Genomic DNA, 23,887 nt, shown 5'->3' with positions numbered 1-23,887 from the left:
CTGAACAACTCCTCGACGTCCTCGCACAGGTCATCCTCATCGTCATCTCCGGCCAACCCACACAACCTCAACCATTTCATCGTCGGAGCCAGACATCGTCACTCGCCGGCGCCTTGGTTTCTCAACAGCTATAGAAAGAAGCGTCAGTACAACTAGGGTTAGGGTTAGCAAGGATTAGCAAGTTTGGGTTAGGATTAGGGTTACTGAAAGCTTCTAGGCCCCTAGTTGGGTTTCAGTGATTAATGAGAATACGTGATTACTATGACTAACGTGTGTTTTGCAGAGGCAATTAAGTTAGGTCATGGTAATAGAGATCGATTGGGCTATCATGGTGGTCATGCCCCTACGATGGAAATCATTTTGGTTTTCAAAGGATGAACGACAAGGTTAAGAATGGACTAGTTCTGAGTGTCGATTGGAGTTGAAGAGACACTTAGAGTAGTTTAGGACTTTGTTTTTCCTTCGGCCGTACTATTATGGGGAGTATGGATGGGTAGCTTGACCTAGGTGAGTCTAGTGGGTTAGGTGTGGTGCACACTTGCTGAACCTAGCACTAGGTAGCTCCTAAAAAGCCCTTAGATCCATTGGAGCAAACTTCATTCATGTATGATCGAAAGTTGAAAGTGAATGAAGGGTCAAATGCTGACCGGACGCTGGCTTTAGTGTGACCGGACGCTGGCGCAAAGTCCAATTAGTTCATATGATCAAAGTGAAGTCGTCTGGAAGTGACCGAACGCTGAGAGGTGAAGTGACCGGACGCTGAGGGCGAGCGTCCGGTCGACTCCAGTAAGGTTCCAGAGAGGGAAAATCATGACCGGACACATCCGGTCACACTTTAAACACTAGAGTTCGGGGTGAACTGACCAGTGCGTCCGGTCAACATGACCGGAGCGTCCGGTCACCCCGCAAAGGCACATAATGGTTCGTTTTTCAGCCAATGTTATAAATACTTCCTCGATTCGTGTGTGGGGGTACTTTTGTTCATTTCAATAGCTGAGAAACATCCTTGAGAGTGCCAAGAAGAGCAAGGTCCTAGTGAGGTGATTGAGATTTGAGAATCCCAAAGAGAGCCCTCATTAGTAAGATCAAGAGTAGCAAAGTGTGCATTCACCCTTCTCATCAGGCTTGTCATGGTCAATTGAGAGTTCGTGCTTGTTACTCTTGGTGATCGCCATCACCTAGACGGCTTGGTGGTGATTGGGAGCTTGGTGATCATCCGGCGATGCTTGTGGATGACCCAACTCGAGTTGTGAGCGGTTGTGGGTGATTCACCGCGACGGAGTGTTGAAGAATCAACCCGTAGAGAGCACTTGATCCTTGCGCGGATCAAGGGAGAGCTACACCCTTACGTGGGTGCTCCAATGAGGACTAGTGGATAGTGGCGACTCTCCGATACCTTGGTAAAACATCGATGCGTTCCTCCTTCTCTCTTTACTTTGAGCATTTACTTTGAGCAATTCAATTCTTGTCATTTACATTTCTAGAATTACCATGCTAGAGTAGGATTAGAACTTAGAGTGTTAAACTTTTGTGCGTTAGATCAATAGAAACACTTTCTAGGCATAAGGGGTTAATTGGGCTAACCGTAGAGTTTTATTATTGCAAAGAAATTTAGAATTAGCCCAATTCACCCCCCTCTTAGGCATCTTGATCCTTTCAATTAGTATCAGAGCCTCGTGCTCACGTATTTAGGCTTAACTACCTAGAGAAAGATATCTCACGGGGATGGACCTCCTCTTATCTTTGAGGGGATGATTTTCCATATTGGAAAATTCGCATGGAGGCGTACTTAGAAGCTCTAGTGTTGGAATACTTAGAGCCGCCTCACAAGGCTTCCCAAAACCTCAGAATGCTACTAACCTACAAGGCAATGAGGTGAATTACAAGAAATAGAATGCAAAGGCTCGAAACACCATCTTTAGAGATCTTTGCAAAGATGTGTTCAACTAGGTGAGGAACCACAAAGACACCCATGCACTATGGTTGGACGTTTGTGCGCTCCATGAGGAAACAAAGAGTGAGCGTGAGGAACGCTATCATCTTGTCATGAAAAAGCTTAACTCTTTTGAGATGCTTTCTAAAGAATGTGCTAATGAAATGTATTCATGTTTGAATGTTCTTGTAGAGTAAGTCAATGGGCTTGGACTCACTCAAATGCAACCATTCGATGTTGTAAGAAAGATCTTGAGTGTCCTCCGCATTGACAAATATGGGCATATTGTGACCGTGCTTCATCAAGGTGATCTTTCCACCGCTACACCGACACAAATCTTGGGAAAGATCAATGCTCATGAGATGTACATGCACATCACACCTCAAGATGGCTCATCCTCTAACAAGAAGAAAGAAAAGGACTTAGCATTCAAAGCTAGCCAAGAGAAGGGCAAAGCAAGACTTGAGCATGAGAGCTTAAGTGATGATGAAGTTGATGATGCAAGTCTTGCTCTCATGGTGAGAAAAACCGCCAAGATGCTAAAGAAGCTCAACAAGAGTGACATCAAGTTCGATAGCAAGAAGAACAAGTTCTTCACTAGCTCTAGAAGAAAGCCAATCTTCGAGATGGATTGCTACAATTGTGGAGAACTTAGTCATCTAGCACACCAATGCACCAAGCCCAAGAAAGATAAGTTCAAGAATAAGTACAAGGGTAAGAAAGATGACTCAAGTAAAGAAGAAGAAGATGAGAAGAAGAAAAACAAGCCATACAAGAAGAGAGATGGCAAGAAGAAAGACTTCTATAAGAAGAAGAAGAGTGGAAAGGCATACATCATTAGTGATTGGCTCACGGACATTGATTCTTCTAGTGGCTCATCCAATGATGATAGTGACAACGAGAAGGTGGCCGTAATTGTTATTGACTCTTCATCATCTTCACCACCACCACCACCATCATCCTCTACACACCTATGCCTCATGGCCTAGGGTGAACGCAAGGTATCAAATGATGATGATAGTAGTGGTGATGAACATGCTAGTAATGATGATAGTGATAGTGATGATGATAAATATGAATCACCTTCTTATGATGATCTTGCTAGATTGCTAAAACAATACACTAAGATCATTATAAAGACTAGAGCTAAGAATGAAAAGCTAGAAGCTAAGAATGATTTGCTTTTAGCAAAATGTGATATGGCGGAAAAGGCTAGTATTGAGCTTAGAGAAGCAAATGATGCTATATCATCCAAACTCAAGGAGCTCAAATCTTCTAAGAAAGAGCTTAGAGAAAAACATGATAAACTTGAGAGGATACACAATGAGCTCATCACTAGCCATAACAAGCTAAAAGAAGAATATACAACTCTAAAGATCAATCATGATAATCTTGTTATTGCTCAAGAATTCTTATCCAATGAGCCACATGATGCTACTAACGATGTTGTTAAGATTGATATAGCTACATCATGTGATGATTTAATCATTGAGAGCATTGAGCAAAGTTCTAGTAGCAAGGGCAAGCAAGTGGTTGAGGCTGATGATTATGATGAGTTTGTCAAGCTCAAGAATGACAATGAAAAGCTCAAGAAAGATCTTAAAGAGATCAAAAGCCACAACACTATTGTGCAAGAAACTCTTGATCATGATGGTGACTTGATCCTTGAGAATGAGAAGCTCAAAGAAGAGAACAAGAAGCTCAAGGAAGAGAAAAACAATGATGCTCTCAAGGAAGAAAACAAAAAGCTAAAATTGGAGAAAGAGCATCTCAAGATTGGATTGAGCAAGTTCACAAGAGGCAAGTATCTACAAAGTGAGCTACTTATGAACACCATCATGAAGATGGATAGAAGTGGCATTGGGTATTTTGCAAACCAAGAGAAGAAGGCTCAAGCTCAACAATAACACAAGTTAAAGCCAAAGCCAAAGAGATGTTTTGAATGTGGACAAGAAGGTCACTTTGCTCATGAGTGCCAAACTCCACCACCACAACCCTTGCCCAAGCATGCTAGACCTTTTGCCTTCAATGCTCACTACATGCTTAGAAAGGATTCTAGTGGAAAGATAAGTCATGTTCTTAGGACCTCCAAACAAGAATAGGCCTAAGAAAATTTGGGTTGCAAAGTCACTTGTTGAGAAGGTGAAGGGCCCTCAACAAGTTTGGGTTCCTAAAGCTTGATCTCTTGTGTGTAGGTGAACTACAAGACCGGTGGAAGTCATTGGGTTATTCATAGTGGTTGCACACAACATATGACCGGTGATCCTCGTATGTTCACCTCACTAGATAAAGAAGTAGATGGACAAGAAAGAATCACATTTGGAGATAACTCAAAGGGCAAGGTTAAAGGATTGGGCAAAGTGGCAATATCAAATGTTCATTCTATCTCAAATGTGCTATATGTTGCTTCATTGAGCTTCAACTTGCTATCCATTGGATAATTATGTGATCTTGGCTTCCAATGCTTGTTCACTGAGAAGGAAGTTGTTGTATCTAAGAAGGATGATGATCAAGTGATATTCAAAGGATTTAGATACAACAACCTATATCTAGTGGATTTCACCTCCGAAGATGTAAATTTGAAGACTTGTCTATTCACCGAAACAACACTTGGGTGGCTATGGCATAGAAGACTTGCTCATGTTGGGATGAGCTCACTCAAGAAGCTAATGAAGAATGATTTGGTGGGAGGGTTGAAGGATGTGAAGTTTGAGAAGGACAAGCTTTGTAGTGCATGTCAAGCCGGCAAGCAAGTTGCAAATACTCATCCAACCAAAGCTTTCATGTCAATCACAAGAGTGCTAGAACTCCTTCATATGGACTTATTTGGGCCAACAACATACAAGAGTTTGGGAGGAAATCTTTATTGTCATATGATTATTGATGACTATTCAAGATATGGGTATTCTTCCTTCATGACAAATCCGAAGTTGCATCATACTTCAAGAAGTTTGCCAAGAGAGCACAAAATGAATTTGATGTGAAGCTCAAGAAGATAAGAAGTGACAATGGGAAGGAATTTGACAACACAAACATAAAAGCCTATTGTGATGAAGTTGGAATCAAACATGAGGTCTCTGCAACATATACTCCTCAACAAAATGGTGTAGTTAAGAGGAAGAACCGGACATTGATCACCCTTGCAAGAATAATGCTTGATGAGTACAATACCCCCGAAGCTCTATGGGCGGAAGCTATCAACACCGCATGCTATGCATCCAACCGCCTATTCCTTCAAAAGTTCCTTGGCAAGACACCTTATGAGTTGCTCAATGGGAAGAAGTCGGACGTCTCCTTCTTTAGGGTGTTTGGTTGCAAATGCTACATCTACAAGAAGCGACAACACCTAAGGAAGTTTCAAAGACGTTGTGATATTGGTTTTCTTATTGGTTACTCATTAAAGTCCAAAGCATATAGAGTATTTAATCATGCCATCAGCTTGGTTGAAGAAACATATGATGTGGAATTTGATAAATCTAATGGCTCCCAAGGAGCACATGAGAATCTTGATGATGTAGGTGATGAACCATTGAGGGAGGCTATGAAGAACATCCGGTTAGAGACATCAAGCCTAAAGATGATGTACAAGTGATTGATCCACCTTCTTCATTAAATGTGCCACAAGATGATGATAAAGATGGGAGAGTAGAAAATGAAGACACCCATGTCTCCCATGATCAAATGGTGGTACAAGCACAAGATGTTGATGCTCTACAACCTCCTCCTCAAGTGGTCAATAGAAGAAATACACCTCTACTACAAGATCATCCACAAGATCTCATCATAGGGAGTCCATCAAAGGGTGTAATGACTCGCTTACAAAAACTTGCTTCATTTATTGCTCATCACTCTTTTGTCTCTTGCTATGAGCCTACCAAGGTAGAAGAAGCTCTTCAAGATCCGGATTGGATAAATGCCATGCATGAGAAGTTGAACAACTTCACCCGCAATGAAGTTTGGACTCTTGAAGAGCGGTCAAAAGGAGCAAGAGTCATTGAAACAAAGTGGGTGTTCCGCAACAAGCAAAATGATCAAGGCGTAGTTGTGAGGAACAAGGCAAGACTAGTTGCAAAGGGGTTCTCTCAAGTTGAATGATTGGATTTTGGAGAGACCTTTGCACCGGTTGCAAGACTAGAAGCCATTTGTATCCTCCTTGCATATGCATCACATCATGAAATGAAACTATATCAAATGGATGTGAAAAGTGCATTTTTAAATGACTTTATTAATGAACTAGTCTATGTTGATCATCCTCTCTTGTTTGAAGACCCTAGATATCCTAATCATGTTTATAGGTTGTCCAAAGCATTATATGGGCTTAAGCAAGCCCCAAGAGCTTGGTATGAGCGCCTACGGGACTTCCTCATTAAGAAGGGCTTCACCATCGGGAAGGTCGACACCATACTATTCACCAAGAAGCTTGATGGATACATCTTCATTTGTCAAGTGTATGTTGATGATATCATCTTTGGATCATCAAATGAAGATTCTTGCAAAGAGTTTGGTGAATTGATGTTGAAGGAGTTCGAGATGTCGATGATTGGAGAGCTTACATTCTTTCTTGGTTCTCAAATCAAACAAATAAGAGAAGGGATTTTTATCTCTCAAGAGAAATATACAAATGATCTTCTCAAGAGATTCAAGATGGATGAATGTAAGCCAATCAAGACACCAATGCCAACTAATGGACATCTCGACCTAGATGAGGGAGGTAACACGGTTGATCAAACTATCTACCGCTCTATGATTGGTAGCTTGTTATATTTAACCGCATCTAGGCCCGACATCATGTTTAGTGTGTGTATGTGTGTAAGATTTCAAGCTAATCCTAAGGAAACTCATTTAATTGCCGTAAAAAGAGTCCTTAGGTATCTTAAGCACACACTAAGCATTGGCCTTTGGTATCCCAAAGGAGCTATATTTGAATTAATTGGCTATTCCGATTTGGATTATGCCGGGTGCAAAGTTGATAGAAAAAGCACATTCGGAGGGTGCCATTTGCTTGGTAGATCACTTGTGTCTTGGTCCTTCAAGAAGCAAAATAGTGTGGCTTTGTCCACCGCCGAAGCAGAATACATTGCCGTGGGTGCTTGTTGTGCACAAATACTTTACATGAAACAAACTTTGCTAGACTATGGTATAGTTCTAGATAAAGTACCTCTTTTGTGCGACAATGAAAGTGCGGTAAAACTTGCAAATAATCTGGTTCAACACTCTCACACCAAGCACATAGATATCCGCCATCACTTTCTTAGAGATCATGTTGCTAAAATGATATATCATTAGAAGGTGTAAGGTCTGAGGATCAATTAGCGGATATCTTCACTAAACCGCTAGATGAGGCGACTTTTTGTCGATTGCGGAATGAGCTCAATGTTCTTGATTTTAGTAACTTCACTAAAAATGAGCTTGTGTTGTCCCTTGCATTGCATTGTAATATACAACATGTTTAATTTTTGGTAATGCATATAGGGCTTGTCTAACATGGTTAAGATAACCGCCATAAAGCGTGTGAAGAAGCTTAACCTTGGATCAAACTTGATAAGCAACTAGATTTATCTTCAAGTATTGCATTGCAAATGCATGAATGTTGTTTTATCGTTTATCTTCAATTGCCCTCTTATTGCCTATTTTCATAAAAAAGAATAATAGCCTAAGGCAAAATATTTTTGAAAAACATGAGGGTTTGAGAGAGGTCACTCACATCAGTCCCAATTAGTGTTTATTTGGATCTTATTAGAGTTAGGACTTAATTGGGAACAGGCAGCACAAAGGACTTTGAAGATTCACGAGAAAAGGAGTGACCGGACGCTGCACCAAACTCTGAAGTCCAGTGTCTGGTCAGTTCACAGGAGGTGAACCTGCTACGAAGGAGTGACCGGACGCTAAAACCGTGTTCTCCCAGCGTCCGATCAGATGGTGATCCAACGTCCGGTCGATCAAAGACGATGATGGTAGCTTGCACCGGACTCTGGCTACGTCCGGTCGATGTCCATCGGACGTGTCTGGTCATGATTCTAGGGGATTTGGACCCCTCTGGAATCGACCGCGTCCGGTCGCTGCCACCGGGCCGTCTGGTCAGTAGAAAACATGCGCGTTCTGGATTCTTTTCCTGTTTCCTTTTCTAACACGCGGGGGACCCCCATATAACCCTATTCACCATGCGCGTCTTTACCTAATCCACCATCATCGCCGCCGTGCCTTCGTTTCTGAGCTGCATCACCATTGCGCCCTAGCCACCGAGCTAGCCTCCACCGCCGCTGTCCCGCCCGTCGTCACCCACGCTCCAGCGCTAGTGCCCCATGCCTTTGCTTCGGGCCACTGCCCCCATACAATAGCCCTAGGTGCTACCTCAGTAAGCTCGCCGCGTAGCAAGCTCCACCACCAAACCTAGGCGCTGAACCCTAGCCACGCAGCAAGTTCCACCGCTGAGCTCTTATGGCCGAGCCACCCTACTTCGCACCAGCGCCGCCGCAAGCCCGTGCTGCTCCACCATGCCTCCTCGTGTCTGTGCGCTCCCGCTCATCAGCCGTTACGCCATCGTGCCCTAGCTCCAGCGTCGTCATGCCCTAGCTTCATCGCCGTCGATGCCCTAGCCACTGCTCTCCTCGCTGATTCATCGCAGTGCGTCGCCAACCCTAACCTCCAGTTGCTGACCCGGTGGTTCCCCGATCTGTTCCTCTTCTCGTTGTTTCGCCGGTTCATCAGGTAGCAAGCCCTTGATTCAATTTCACACCTAATTGCTTGCTTTCTTAGGATTTTGTATCTCTAGATGAATAATTAAAATTACTTGTATATCCTATCTATTCTATCATGCAGCGAGTCGGTGCCGTTGAGGTCCTTTTTGTAGTTGTCAGTCAACTCGGGGTCAAGCTCATGAGTACGGATCGAGGCCAAGCCTCGGAAGTGATAGTTGACAGTTGTTTCTTGTCAGCGGCAGTTGTTCTTTTTAGATCCAACCGATGGTTCACGTCAAGAATGTTGGAGGTGGTCCCGGTGATGTGGATCTGAGACACCCGCCTCGCTTGCCTACAAATCCAAAAGGCAAGGTGATAAAGAAACTTGCAATAAAGAAGCGGAAGTATCCAGATGTAGACACAGCTAGAGCAGCCGTAGTTACAGAGGCCATAGAGCATGCCGAGAGAGGAGGTGCTCGCAGTGGTGTTGTTATTGTAGATCAGCTCTCTCCATCTACGAGGGACGCACTAGAGCAGGTTGAGCGCTGTCATGGTGGTCTAGCTAGGACTATCATAGTTGCAGGATGGCGAGTTGTCTTGGATGAGAGTCAGCCTTAGGGGGAGTCACAGCAGGAGCCATAGGCAGCAGAGCAGACTCAGGAGGGACAACAGGCCGAGGACACAGAGCAGGCACCTCAGCCACAGCTTCGCCGCTCTGGTCGTACCTGTGCTCCAGTCACACCGAGGGCAGATACACAGCGGGGGGGGGGGGTTCTTGTCCATCGCCCAGACCACAGGGTCCGCCTCTAGTGACTCATCTAGATCTGAGGGTCACCATGGCCAAGCAGGTGCAGCAGCTTAGATTTGTGGACTTTGAGCAGTGGTTCCCGTCGAGGAGGGATGACAGAGCTTCTGAGGACTTCTACACACCACTGCATGAGGATTTCTACAATGCATATCTTAACAGTGGAGCTGTTTTAAGATCTCAGAGGGTGTGCAACATAGAGTCTATTGTTGTAGCAGCTGGAGAGCATGTTCGTCCCTACCTATCTTACCTGCCAGGGTCAATAGATTTACTTGGATGGATAGGCTTATATGTTCTATCTTGGGTCCGCTAGTTCTATGCTTCTCTCTGGATTGACCCACAGCACAGATTCATACACTTTGCATTCAGTGGTAGAGATTATAGGCTGACGAGCACTAGGGTCAGAGAGATACTTAGGCTTTAGGAGCAGCCCATCTAGCTACATGAGGTTTGCTATGGACAGACAGCGCCCCCTAGACGTCCTCATGGTGGGATGGTGTCCCCTACTGATCTAGTCTGCCATTGCTTCATAGAGCCATTCGGCGAGGGGTCTAGCAGGACACCTAGTGATCTTACTCCTACTGCTAGAGTGCTTGATGCCATTATGAGGAGGACACTGCTTCCAAGGATGGGGTATCGCGAGGGCTTGACTCGCATACAGTTGTGGCCACTGAACTATCTGATGCAGCAGACGATATTTGATATTTAGAATCTCCTTCTATCAGAGATGGAGGATACTATTGCTAAGGGGTTTAGAGGTCACCGACAGTTGCCCTATGCCCACTGGATCACATTTCTTATTCACAAGGCAGTTAAAGTGAGGCCACCTGAGATGCTAGCTAAGTATAGTGGTGCTACGATAGAGTTCCCTGCATATAACCTGACTCTGATGATCCACCATAGTACACCGAGTGCACCTAGCCAGTCGCATCATCGTCCAGAGGTTCTAGAGACTGCAGCCCAGCAGGATGATACTATTAGGGGCATAGCAGCTATAGAGGAGGAGCAGCTTGATGCTTAGTAGGAGGGGATGGTCAAGAGCAACCCTAGTGACAGCTCAGATGAGGACTACCACGATATCCCTCAGATGCCTCCTCGACGACATGATCATGAGGCCGGTAGCTCCAGTTCAGCTCCATCTACATCGCAGATTGACCCCACTCTACTTGCCATACTTGAGCGGATGAGGCAGGATCAGACTCGCCAGGCTCAGGAGACCGCCGCTACTTTTGCATAGTTCCAGGCTCAATAGGATGAGTTTCAGCGGTAGCAGCAGGCCATATAACAGTAGTAGCAGGCCATGCATCAGCAGCAGCTCCTCATGCAGCAGTAGCTCCTTGGATTTATGTAGCATGTAGTGATAGCTATTGGGGTTCCACCGCCACAGTCTTCACCCTTGCTTGGTCAGCCTGCCACCACTTCTATGACTCCAGCGTTATAGCCTAGTGGGCTTCAGAGTCAGGGACAGTCACTAGCATAGTTTGCTTCACCTACAGAGCATGTGTCCTAGTGGTTTGCTTCACCCATGTTAGCTCCGCAATTCACACCTCTCCAAATGGGCTTCACACCGGCTCAGACTTCCTCGCTGCTAGTGCCAGAGACTACAGTGTCTAGGAGCCTTGGTGCATCTTTTAGTGAGTTGACAGGGTAGCCTACTCTGCCATATTTGCATGTCCTAGGTCCTTCTATAGTTGCACCTATTACCAGGACTATAGAGACGCTCCCTTCATCAGTGGTATCATCAGAGCTAGCTGCTCTAGTCATACCTGCACAGTCTACAGCAGCTCCAGTTGTTGATCTGACCTAGACCGCTTCAGCGTTGCTTCCAGCTATAGAGGGTTAGATAGCTCAGAGCTCTGGTTCAGATGATGACGGCACTCAGTTCCAGCTTGCTCCTCATACCTCAGCGCCTGACTCGTCCGCTGTAGCCCCGCCGACCGACCCTTAGGTTTTGGTGTTTGACGCCAAAGGGGGAGAGGGATCGAGTATGCTAGACTTAGGGGGAGCGACTTAGGGGGAGCTTAGTTTACTTAGACTATCTATTACATTTGGAGTTTTATGTGTGCTACATTATTATGCATGTGTGTGTTTACTTTTATGCATCAAACTATATTTATGTGATAGTGATATCTACGTGATCGTGATATATGACATGTGTGCTTTCTACTTTGAATTATTTACATGTCATATCACTTGTGCTATGCTCATTTGCTTTGCTTCCACATTTTACTCAGATGCGAATGAGCTTTATTACTTGTACTCATGCTTATTTCATATCTTTTGAGTACATCATGTTGGCTTGAGTCATATAAGCTTGCCTAACACTTTTGTTCTTATTGCCAAAAGCTTATATGAACCAAGCATGTCAAAAACCTCAACTCTTTCTCATACTCGAGATAGTATTGTCATCAATCACCAAAAAGGGGGAGATTGAAAGCATCTAGGCCCCTAGTTGGGTTTCGGTGATTAATAACAATACGTGATTACTATAACTAACGTGTGTTTTGTAGAGACAATTAAGTTAGGTCATGGTAATGGAGATCGATTGGGCTATCATGGTGGTCATGCCCCTATGATGGAAATCATTTCGGTTTTCAAAGGATGACCGACAAGGTTAAGGATGGACTAGTTCTGAGTGTCGATTGGAGTTGAAGAGACACTTAGAGTAGTTTAGGACTTTGTTTTTCCTTTGGTCGTACTATTAAGGGGGGTATGGAAGGGTAGCTTGACCTAGGTGAGTCTAGTGGGTTAGGTGTGGTGCACACTTGCTAAACCTAGCACTAGGTAGCTCCTAAAAAGCCCTTAGATCCATTGGAGCAAACTTCATTCACGAATGATCAAAAGTTGGAAGTGAATGGAGGGTCAAATGCTGATAGGACGCTGGCTTCGGTGTGATCGGACGCTGGTGCAGAGTCCGGTCAGTTCATTTGATCAAAGTGAAGTCATCTGGAAGTGATCGGACGCTAAGGGCCAGCGTTTGGTCGACTCCAGTAAGGTTCCAGAGAGGGAAAATCATGACTGAACGTGTCCGGTCAGTGCTGACCAGACACTGGCCAGCGTTTGGTCACACTTTAAACACTAGAGTTCGGGGTGAACTGACCGGCGCATCCAGTCACCCCGCAGAGGCATGTAACGGTTCGTTTTTCAGCCCATGTTATAAATACGTCCTCCATTCATGTGTGGGGGTACTTTTGCTTATTTCAACAGCTGAGAAACATCCTTGAGAGTGCCAAGAAGAGCAAGGTCCTAGTGAGGTGATTGAGATTTGAGAATCCCAAAGAGAGCCCTCATTAGTGAGATCAAGAGTAGCAAAGTGTGCATCCACCCTTCTCATTAGGCTTGTCGTGGTCAAGTGAGAGATCATGCTTGTTACTCTTGGTGATCGCCATCACCTAGACAGCTTGGTGGTGATTGAGAGCTTAGTGATCATCCGGTAGTGCTTGTGGATGACCCAACTCGAGTTGTGAGCGGTTGTGCGTGATTCACCACGATGGAGTGTCGAAGAATCAACCCATAGAGAGCACTTGATCCTTGCGTGGATTAAGGGGGAGCTACACCCTTGTGTGGGTGCTCCAACGAGGACTAGTGGGGAGTGGCGACTCTCCGATACCTCGGCAAAACATCACCGCGTTCCTCCTTCTCTCTTTACTTTGAGCATTTACTTTGAGCAATTCAATTCTTGTCATTTACATTCCTAGAATTGCCATGGTAGAGTAGGATTGGAACTTAGAGTGCTAAACTTTTGTGCATTTGATCAATAGAAACACTTTCTAGGCATAAGGGGTTAATTGGGCTAACCGTAGAGTTTTATTATTGCAAAGAAATTTAGAATTAGCCTAATTTACCTCCCCTCTTGGGTATCTTGATCCTTTCAGTTACCTTCATAGCCGGAGCACCTGAATCGCCGGCAACGTCGACGAAACATAGATCTGATCCCCTGGTTCCTCAACGGATTCGAATCCAGAGCACTAGAGCAGCCGACATCGGTGAGGTCGACGGAGACAAAGACAAGGACAACAAGGAGAGGACGAGGCTACATCGATGATGTGAGATCAAGAAGAGGATGGTACTATGCCGTGTCGTGTGCTAGTGCCGACCACCGGTGCCTCAAGAGGCCACCAGAGAGGGAGAAGAAGAGAGGAGTCGAGAGTCATTGTCACAATGGAGAGACGAGAGAGCAAGACAGGAGAGAGAGAGCAAGGATGAAAATGAATTAGGGTTAGGGTCCATGGGCGAGGTGGTATATATATACCTCTCCCTCCAATGGGCAAATCCGATGATCGGATGGAGCAAGGGAGGGGGATCCGATGGCTCTGAGGGGAGGAGCCATGCCGCAACCGTGCTGGCCACTAGTGGCTCAAGAGGCCACTGAAGGGGAAGAAGAAGAGAGGAGTGGAGTGTCATCATCGCAGTAGAGAGACGAGAGAGCAAGATAGGAGAGAGAGAGAGCGGGGATGAAAATGAATTAGGGTTAGGGTCCAGGGGCGAGGCGGTATATATACCTCTCCCTCCAATAGGCAAATCCGATGGCTCTAAGGGGAGGAGCTGTGCCACAGCCGTGCCGGCCTATTTAGGCGTGCCGTGCCTAGGTCGGCACTATGGGCTGACTTAGTGGCCAAGGCACGGCACTATGGTCAGGCCATGCTAGGCACGAGCATGATGCTAGCTGGGTGGGGCCATGCCTGGGCCATGCTTTTCCATGTCATGCCTGGGCTCACCCATCGTGTTAGTGCCGAATGGCCAACTATACTCGTGGGAATGTTGTTGCTGCAGTCGCACGCAGTGATGAGGCAGCTGAGGAGAAGAGAAAGCGAGAGAGCGAGTCCAGCTTGCAGGTGGGGATTGGGGAAAGGAATTTTGGAAAAGGTACGGACGAAGAAAGCGCCTTGATATTCTCGTGCCCGCTAGGCACCGGGCATAGCGCATTGTGGGGGTCAGGAAGAACGTAACGTAGCCGCCATAGCATCGCGTTGCATCCTTCCGCACCCAACAAACTGGGCAGCAAGCAGCTTCCTCTGACTTCGACCGATCCTTGATCGTGGCCGTTCCATTCCATGTCGCATCCTTCCCTTGCCGTGTGCCCCGCCGGCCTTGCCTCGCCTCAGCTTCATCCCAATCCCTTCCCTTCCCATCCCAATTTCCCATCGGTCGTGCCAACTCGGCCTAATCTGCCATGCGCGGGTGCCATTGTGGTGGCCTGATCAGCGAATGCGTCGTATGGCGACGACGACCTGGTCATAGCGCTTTGCCTATGCGTGTGTGCTCAGCTGTCACCATTGGCACGTCTTATTTTGTTCTTCTTTCCTACCTTCTTTCCCCGCGCATAAAATTTTGAGGGTAGATGTGCTAGACAAGAAAAGAAGCTGAGTAGTACACCTTTGAGTCAACTTGAGATTGATTTAAAACATAGTCTTAAGGAAAGGCTAGCATCTTTAATGCTGAATGGTTTCGCAAAAAAACAACTATTTTGCTCTGAAGAGATAGAGATATACAGTACTTTCATATGGTAGCAAATGTAAAAACATAGAAAGACAAGTATTTTTTCCACTTGTCCAGGACCAGGAGGAAGAGATATGTTGACAGCCAAGATATTATCGGGAAACTGAAGATGGAACAAGAAAATCATGTGCACTCAAAAGAGATGGAATTTGGATAAATTTGTGAAGAAACATGGAAAACCGACCTAGACTAGTTTAGGGCTCTGGGTCGCACAGCACACAAAACTAACCCAGACCGATTTCTTTAGCAAAGTCATCGTGCACTATTTAAACCAACCCAGGTCGTTTTTTGAAACCAGTCCGAGCCGATTTTGTCAGGCCAAGTCAAAATCGTGATTTCTTTGTTGCAAACTTCTCCGATCTCGTGGGAAACTTGTAAATTGTGTGTGGAATATATTTCCTACTAGAATAAAACCAACCATCTCTATTTATATGATAGGATCATGACTGAATGAGAGATTCATCTATCCAATTGACAAAAAAATCAATCTACTATACTTTTTACCCTACTTTTCCCATTTACTATTGCTCCTCATTCTTCGTTGTTGTTGATGGTTGGTGGTTCAATGATGATGAATCTCTAGAGCGGTCAGGTAGCCACCATGGGCCCTGACGGGGTCCCTTTCCGAGCATGTGACAATACCAATCCACCCAACATACATGGATTGAGGTGAATATATGAGCATCCAAACAAGACCTAAGTTGAACAAGGAGGATCATGAGTCATGACCCACCACCTTGGTCTCAACCGGGCTCTGCCCTTGTCTCCCGTCGACTGCTATCTACTCTGCACGTGAGTTCTTACATCACGGGGACGAGAACCACATCAAGACACATAGCGGATCTGTGAGTAAAACTGATGGTATAGACTAGTTGCTTAGGGGAGCAATTCTAGGAGTCTCTTTATATCCTTTTGTATTGAAAGAAAGAGAGATTTCGGTGAAAAAATATCCTTAGTTTCTTCAATTGGATCTTTAAATATTGTCATCCTCTATTCCTAGTTTCTCGCTAACCAAAGATAGAGAGTGAAGTTGACTATCTAAAGTACGCACAAGATATAGAGAAGTTATTGGAAGGTAGAAAAAATATAGAGATCATTTTTTATTCAAATGACTCTCCAAATGAGAATTAGAGAGTGAGTTTAAGAAATATGGTTGGACATACTTTGAACTATCGCCGTAGTTTGATTTTTCTCCTCAAACTCTAACCAAACATCTTATCACTAAACTCTCAAAACTATTCAAACTATCTCCATGCCTAGTTTTGAGTAGTTTTGAAGGCAGTTTTATATTTTTTAGTTAAAAAGTTCAAAAAATACTTGATGATATTTTTAAACCATAGAAAATCTCTCTAGCTTCTAAAAATTTCAAAGAAAAATGAAGATAGATTGGTATATTACCAATTCAAATAAAATCTTTATAGCTCATGAAAATATTTCTAGATGCTTCAAAAAAAATAGATTTAGCTCTAGAAAAAATAGAAAAAATATATCCAAAACATTTAAAACCCTCACCCTCCCAAAACATTCTATTGATATGTAATGTGTTTTTGAAACTTTTCACAACAAATAACATAATAAGCAACCATCGCTTGTCATGCAAAGTTTTCAAAACATGTTTATGCATCAATTAGAATTTTTTATATTTCTTTGAATATTTTTCCTATTTTCCTAGAGTTACACCTAACTTTTTAAAGTTTTAAATGATGTTTTTGTGGGCTCTAAATATTTAATTTGCATTTTTTTGTATCCTAATATATGTCTAGTTTTTTTGAAAATCTTAAAATCATAAAGACATTTTATATAATTTAAAAACCTTATCAAGTGTTTACCAAATTATTTTAAACTAGAAACAAACAAAACTGCCTTCAAAACCACTCTAAACTAGAGTAGGAAGGTAATTTGTAAGATTCTGAAAGTTCAGAAGTAAGATGTTTGGTATTAGGGTTTGAGAAGAAAAAATAGACGACGATGATAGTTGATAGATAGAATAGATTTTTTTCCTTCCCGGTGCACCTTCTCTCCCACGAGCCACGAGCCACGATACCTTTGGGCCTTTTTATTTCTGGTGTCCGCTTCCTTAACAGGCCTTCTTCGTCCCCTCACCCCCATATGGACCTGAATTGTATCGGCTGGACACTGGGCCATGATTGTTCCAAGTCTCAAGTCCACGACTCCACGCAGAATGAGGAGGCGGACTTCGCATTAGACAGAGGGCCGTGCAATGCACTTGTCACCCAAGAGGCCAAGACCCAAGCAACTAGCGCTGGAAGCCTGGAACTGGGAATACGGCTTCTCGACCCTCTCGAGCTGCCAACCAGACGGACTGCCCTCAACGACCATTTTTCACGTAAAATAACGTTGATCCGAATATCTGACTGTTTCCAAAGTTATCTCCAATGGGGTGGATATATATATAGGTTCCGTTTGGCACAGCTCAACTTCAACATATAAGCTATTTTTTTTGCAAAATAGCTTTATGAGCAACTTTTATGTTGAAGCTAAGTTGTTTTGGAATACGTGTTTGGCAAAACGGCTTCACATGATGGAACAATGAATAGAATAACTATAATATGGGAGATGAAGCTAGGATAAGCTATTTTTTTAGCTTCATCCCAACTCATATCTTTGTGAGCATGAAGCTATTTTAGAAATAAATGTTTGGCAAAAAAAAAACAGCTCACAATATCTCATGAAACTGTTTTAAGCTGTGCCAAACAGACCCATAGTTTTAAGGTAGGCAGGTTGCACTTGCAACCTTGCTGGGCTGACAGTTCTAAGCATCTTTGATTTTGATAAAATCATAAAAGGCAATTGACAACCATAAAAGGCAACAACGAAAACTTTTCATGCTAGTTTCACGGCATCGTTTAGCCGCGGTCAAGGTTGGAGATGCCAGTAGTTTTGACTTTTGAAGGCACGCAGTCTTCAGAGATCTGGATCCAATCTTTTCTTTCATCGCCAGAGCCAGATAGCACTATAGATAGCAGCAATCATCCTCTATTAACATCCTTGGAGTGACAACGAAGTTTGTGTTCAACAACAGGCAATCATCTTGTCTGATAAGGTCGAGCAAAAATTTCCAGGCCAATATTTCAACAACACTTTTATATATGTCCTTGTCACCAATCAAAGCTCAGTGTATGGTTACATATATCTTCTCCAAGGACTGGATAAGGAGAGGAGAAATGCCTTCAATGCCTGATTTGTACATGCACAAAGCTGTAGGAGAAAAGAGGTGTGTTGAGAGAATTCAAGGCTATGTTCGTTTGAGCTTATAGGCCAGAACTAGCTCTATTTTTTCATTCATAGAACAATGTTTTTCTCTCACAACAAATCAGCTCTACAAATTAGCCGCAGTAACAATAAGTCCTGCCGAACAGAGCCCAAGAATGCAACGCATGCAAATTAAACCCTCTCTTATCACCGTCGATGGCCGTCGTCCATGGGTCCTCAGGTACTGAAAATAGTCCTACTATCATTGACTTTGTCCCAATCGGTGACCCTATTGTCACTACTTTGAGATGGACCACACAGAGTATACATATCACTATGGTAGCTGAAGTGTCAAGCTCAAGCTCAAGCTCATCCTCGACCATGGTTTTCTTTTTTTTTTCTGAATATATTTCAACATAATCCTATATATGTACCTAAAAGAGTAAAAGGAGAAAAGCAAAGGATTAGAAAATGATATCCTATACACCCAATCCATATGCATGTTTGATATGTTTAGTGACAAGTGTAGTTATGGGTAGCCTTGATGCTGTACGTTAGGCTCTAACATGTAGGTTCATATATTGAGGATTTCTCAAGCATCAGTCCATGATTACACAGCTCAAGAAAGGTGTCTACGCGGGCCTCCTTTCTCGTTTTCTTTAGGTTGTGGTCCCTTGGGCCTGCACTTTCATTCCACCCATCAAATATCTGTATGTCTGGTGCCCTTCTCTGTAGATGCTCCTTGTTGATCAGCACTTATATGACACACAGCCCTTTAGCACATCTGCACATGTAAAGCTAATTAAGCTACGCACCTAGGTCATGTGCAGTGTCTTCCAAGTATAGCACCGTGCCCTCCATGTTACTGCATTGTGCACGTTGAAGGATGAAGGCTTGAAGCTGAATTTGTTTTCGCGTAATGATGCTGCATGCCCTCAACGGTCTGTGGCAAATGGTGGGTCATGAAGTGGCATGCACTACTGTTGAACATGATTCTGGGTTATGCAAGCCCACATCAGGATCCCTCAGTGCTCAGACATCAACCTGTTATCCGCACGCAGATCAGAGTTTGAAGTTGAAATTCGACTTGTTTTGATGTCTGTATTAGGGTCTTTGGATGTGACTTTGTCCGTTAAACCATTAGGCCAGACCAACTACCTCCTGTATTGTTGCCGTCCGATTGCTAGGATTCTCAAAGTTTTTGTCTTGGAAAGAACGATTGACACCTAAATGTGGCGTAGAATGCAGGCCTTGGAACTGAGGTGCTACAATCCTGAAAATAGTTTAGAGTGGCTCGGTTGATTACAGATTCCCATTTCTATCAGAAAATTAAAGTTCATTTTTTATTGGATTCTCCCTTATAAAAAAAAATCTGCTTATTGTCACATTGTGACGCACTGTTCAGATAGCTAGGAAAATCGGGCTGGACCGATAAGGATGAAGCTATCAGGAAGTAATTGGAGTTAGGACTCTGGATAAGGAAATTGCGTGAGGCAACCTGCTACTGCTAGCATGCATGGCGGATGCAGTTGCATTGCACGGCGAAGCGTATGCAGACCTTATCCATGACCAACACGCTTTCCATACGTGTATATCCTTAGGCTCAAGGCAGGGATATAAAACCCCCCCACTAAAAACTAAGATGATAACTAAAATGATATCCCATGGATTACCCTATCATAAAAAAGTCCGAGATCCCGATGGCCAAATTAGGCCTTAGCCTACTACTCCTACCCGTTCTGTTCGGGCATGTGCGTGCTTGCTATATTAAAAATTGCTGCAGTTGTTGAATCCTGTGGCATAGAACCTGTAGAATGGGATAAGAAGGCGTCTTACGCGTTGAAATTTGTCGTCAGAGCAGTCTGATAAAGCAGATCATAATCTGTTGATTAGATCACTGATCTATTGTCAATAATGTATTGAGTGTATGTGGACTTGTTTTGCCAGCATGACAGCATGCAATGCTATATAGTTTAAGTGAGATATGTGTGATCTGTAATGTGGCTCGTCTGAACTTTTTATATGATGTATAGGTACCAGTGATGAAGAATAGTTCTGAACCTGAACACTTCCTATCCTTAAGATTCAGAGACGATAAACGGATCAGATTTGGATTGGGTCACTGCGGTTGTAAGGATGCTGATTCGCTGCAGGTTTTATCAGCGGAAAGCGTATACAACAGTATTTCATCAAAATGGATGGAGACATTTTATATCTGTATCTTGGTTACTGCTTTTCACCGTCACTTTCTGAGTATTTGGCATCTTGCAGGAATAAAGTACGGAAACAGTGTAACATAAGATAAAATGGAGAATCTGAAACTTCCGTGCGACAATGAATACCAGCCTTACAAGTTCTATTTTTCAGATATACAAGTAAACTTGCACAGTCATTTGGTTGAATTTTTTCTGATGGATTTATGTTCTGATGTAGTTGGAGGTCAAATGTGAGTTATGCCCCAGCTACCAAGATCTATCAATGGCTGACTAATCATTAGGATGGCAAAAGACATATAGTCAAAACGATGATATGATTGATAGAAGTTGTTGTCAAGACTCGACCACGGTCATCGAGGTTAGTTAGTGTATTTGGTAGATACAGTATATAACAAGATGCCTAAACATAAGTAAATAAAGAAAAAAGAGCCAGGTTGAGAGTTGGTGTAGTGCTGTTGAGGGGGTGCTTTCACCTTTCAGCACTCTTATATTCTCTTTGTTATGCCACCAAGCAACAGAAGCTCCCCGTCCATGCAATTTATTCCACTGTTACAGTTCTGAATACACGCCCACACACTTTTTTTTCCCAAACTTTACATGGCAATTAAATGCTTAAGACCTTGTTTGGATGTTGTCAGATTCACCTCAATCCACATGTGTTGGGGTGAATTGGTGTGGAATTTAGTTCGAGTTCCACTCCAATTCACCTCAACGCAGGTGGATTGATACGAATCCGACTACATCAAACAAAGCCTAAGGTTTGATTGTGGTCTGGTAAGCCTTGGATTCTGGAAATTACAACTTTAGTTTCTTAGTGAGAGAAAATGTTCCATTCATTTACCTTTGGCAGTTTCAGTAATTATTTTTACCTGTATATATATACTCTAGAGAAAAAAAGGATTTCTGTATATGATTGGTGATAGGATAGGCTTAAGTCGGAAGCGTGCAGGCTGATGAGTGACATGGGAATGAATCGATGCTTCTTGCTCAAGCAAGAAACATAGACTTTTGGTTGCCTAAACACATGACCTCGTCATGCTGTACACCAGGACCTGTCGCTTCACCTGTCGTCAATCCAAACAGCAAGTTGATGTGTCTCTCCCAATCTAGCTTAATTATCCAATCAACTACCCAACTGCACTAACAGTTTGATGGATGCTTGCCTACAATGCGCAGCGTAGCTGCCTGTTCATCATTTCCTTCATATCTTAAGCCTAATTTCAGAACAGTGCCATCCCTTGGTATCTCGAGCCTGATTTGCTAGATCATGAAAGGCACATTATTAATTGTGCAAAAAGGTCACATCAGATAAACATGCACGCATGAGCTAGCAAAGTTTTTGCATTGTGGAGTGACACTATGGATTAGATCTAACCACAGTGCCAAATTGCCCAGATCCATGCATGTATTCATTCAGGTGATGAGTTGGAGTTGCTGGCTGAGCCGCACGCCGCCAAACTGAGAGATCTCACGGTTGGCAATTGCTGTGCTGGTATTCTCTGTCTTTGGGCATGGCGGCCTCCGGCCTGAAACGCGGGACCCCACATGGAACTAGCTGCACATGAAAGTACTGTGCTGACCGTTCAAACTTGCATGGGGCAAAAAAAAAAAAAAAAGGCCCATGCTTCATGCCTCCTCATGCGCATGGCTTTGCTTCCAACAGTGTTGAATCTTGATACGGCATGGTGCTGTACTGCTGCCTCTTTTGCGCATTTCACGTTCTTGGATAGAATGTTTATCTTCGTACCTTTCGGGCAATATATTTGATCCAATCTTGATTTGCCATGCATGTGCTGCGAGACACTTGAATATGTATTTCTTAATTTTAAGATAACGTTCTTCTATATCCACATTGTCAACAATTGATGCAATCTTGATACAGCACATGGCACAGCTCCTAGCTAGGTATTTTTCATTCTTTTGGTACAACTATTTTTACACGTGCATCATGCACATTCCATCATAGATCCCATCCTTGTGTTTTAAGGATTTCTCATTTTTCTAGTTAAAACTACTTATTACAAATGTAAACTAGTCACAGTAGCTACCATAAAAAATATTTGAGGGGGTATGCTCCCTAATTAATAGAGACGGGTATTTTAAAGTGCAACATCTGTAAATGATCACGAATACCTACATCTATTAATCGACTATTAACAGAGGTAGTAGACATGTCCTTTTTTCATATTTTTTAATTAAAAATTGTATTAAAAACCTGCAAACTTGGAGAATAACCGCAGCAATATCTACTTCAACATTTTGGGAGTGATGATTGCCTGATTGGTAGCAAAGTTTTTATCTATTTCTATTGCCCTAATCTTCATATCCCGAGCCTGGCCCCGCTCTCTTTTTTTTTCTAAGATTTGTGGTGATGCGTGAATGCATGGACACATCTCAATCGATGGTTGTTCTTTCGTTTTTCAGGCATATATAACTAAACCCAAATTGACAGTTGTGTCATGATCCACTGCCCCTAGTACTTGTATTTCTTTTTCAATTGTGTTGCTTAGCATAAAAAATTGTCGTGTCTTGTCTCATTATCAAATTTTCGTTCTGAGGAAGTCCATCCCATTATCTAAGGGTTGGAAAGGCGCTGAAATTAATGTTTAGTTTTACTTATGATTAGTTTATCATTTCGATAGAGTCAGATACATGTAATTATTTATCCATTAACCAAATATACTAATCCATCTGAAAATATACTAATCCTAAAAGAAAAAACTGCAGCTGACTTTTATTTCCATATTTGAGGTCTGGTGAAGCCTGCACATAAGTGAGAGTGCCGAAATACATGTGAATTTATTCATCTTTTCCCATCACCTTATACTATGCACTAGTAGAGAACAGACCTTTGATCGAAGGACCGAACCAGGCTCTAGTCCCGGGAAATATTACGTCCGGGACTAGAGAGACCTTTAGTCCCGGTTGGTGGCTCCAACCGGGACTAAAGGTCCCTGCCAAACGGCTCCTGCGCCAGGCCGTTGTGGCAGGGGACCTTTAGTCCCGGTTGGAGCCACCAACCGGGACTAAAGGTCGACCTTTACTCTCGGTTGGTGGCTCCAACCGAGAGTAAAGCTCTTGTCCCGGCTAGTGACGTGGCCCGGGACTGGAAAGTGACCTTTAGTCCCGGTTGGATCCACCAACCGGGACTAAAGGTCCCCCCTATAAATCCTGCTGGCCGTCTTCTTCCTCCCCAAGCCCGCCCGAGAGCTTAAGTTCAAATTTAAGCAGTGTTCTTGCTCTTTCTCCATCCATTCTTCGATTCCTCCATCGATTTCTTCGATTCCTCCGTCGATTCTTCGGTTCTAAAGGTTACCAACTTCATACTCTCATGTTTCACCATTGTCTTATCTCATTTTGTTCACTATATATATATATGGTTCTTTATTGTGGTTTTTTTCATTTGTAAGCAATTTGAGCTCAAAATCACTTCAAGCTTGCATATTTACATGAAGGAAGGTTAAAGTAGCTATTAAAAACTAGTATTCACCGTTCATTTGTAGTATGCATAGCACACTTCATTGTTTAGAGATATAGAGAATTT

The sequence above is a fragment of the Miscanthus floridulus genome, chromosome 19, assembly GCF_019320115.1.
Source record: "Miscanthus floridulus cultivar M001 chromosome 19, ASM1932011v1, whole genome shotgun sequence".
In the NCBI taxonomy this organism is placed as follows: Eukaryota; Viridiplantae; Streptophyta; class Magnoliopsida; order Poales; family Poaceae; genus Miscanthus; species Miscanthus floridulus.
Note: the sequence above shows the minus strand (reverse complement) of the source record.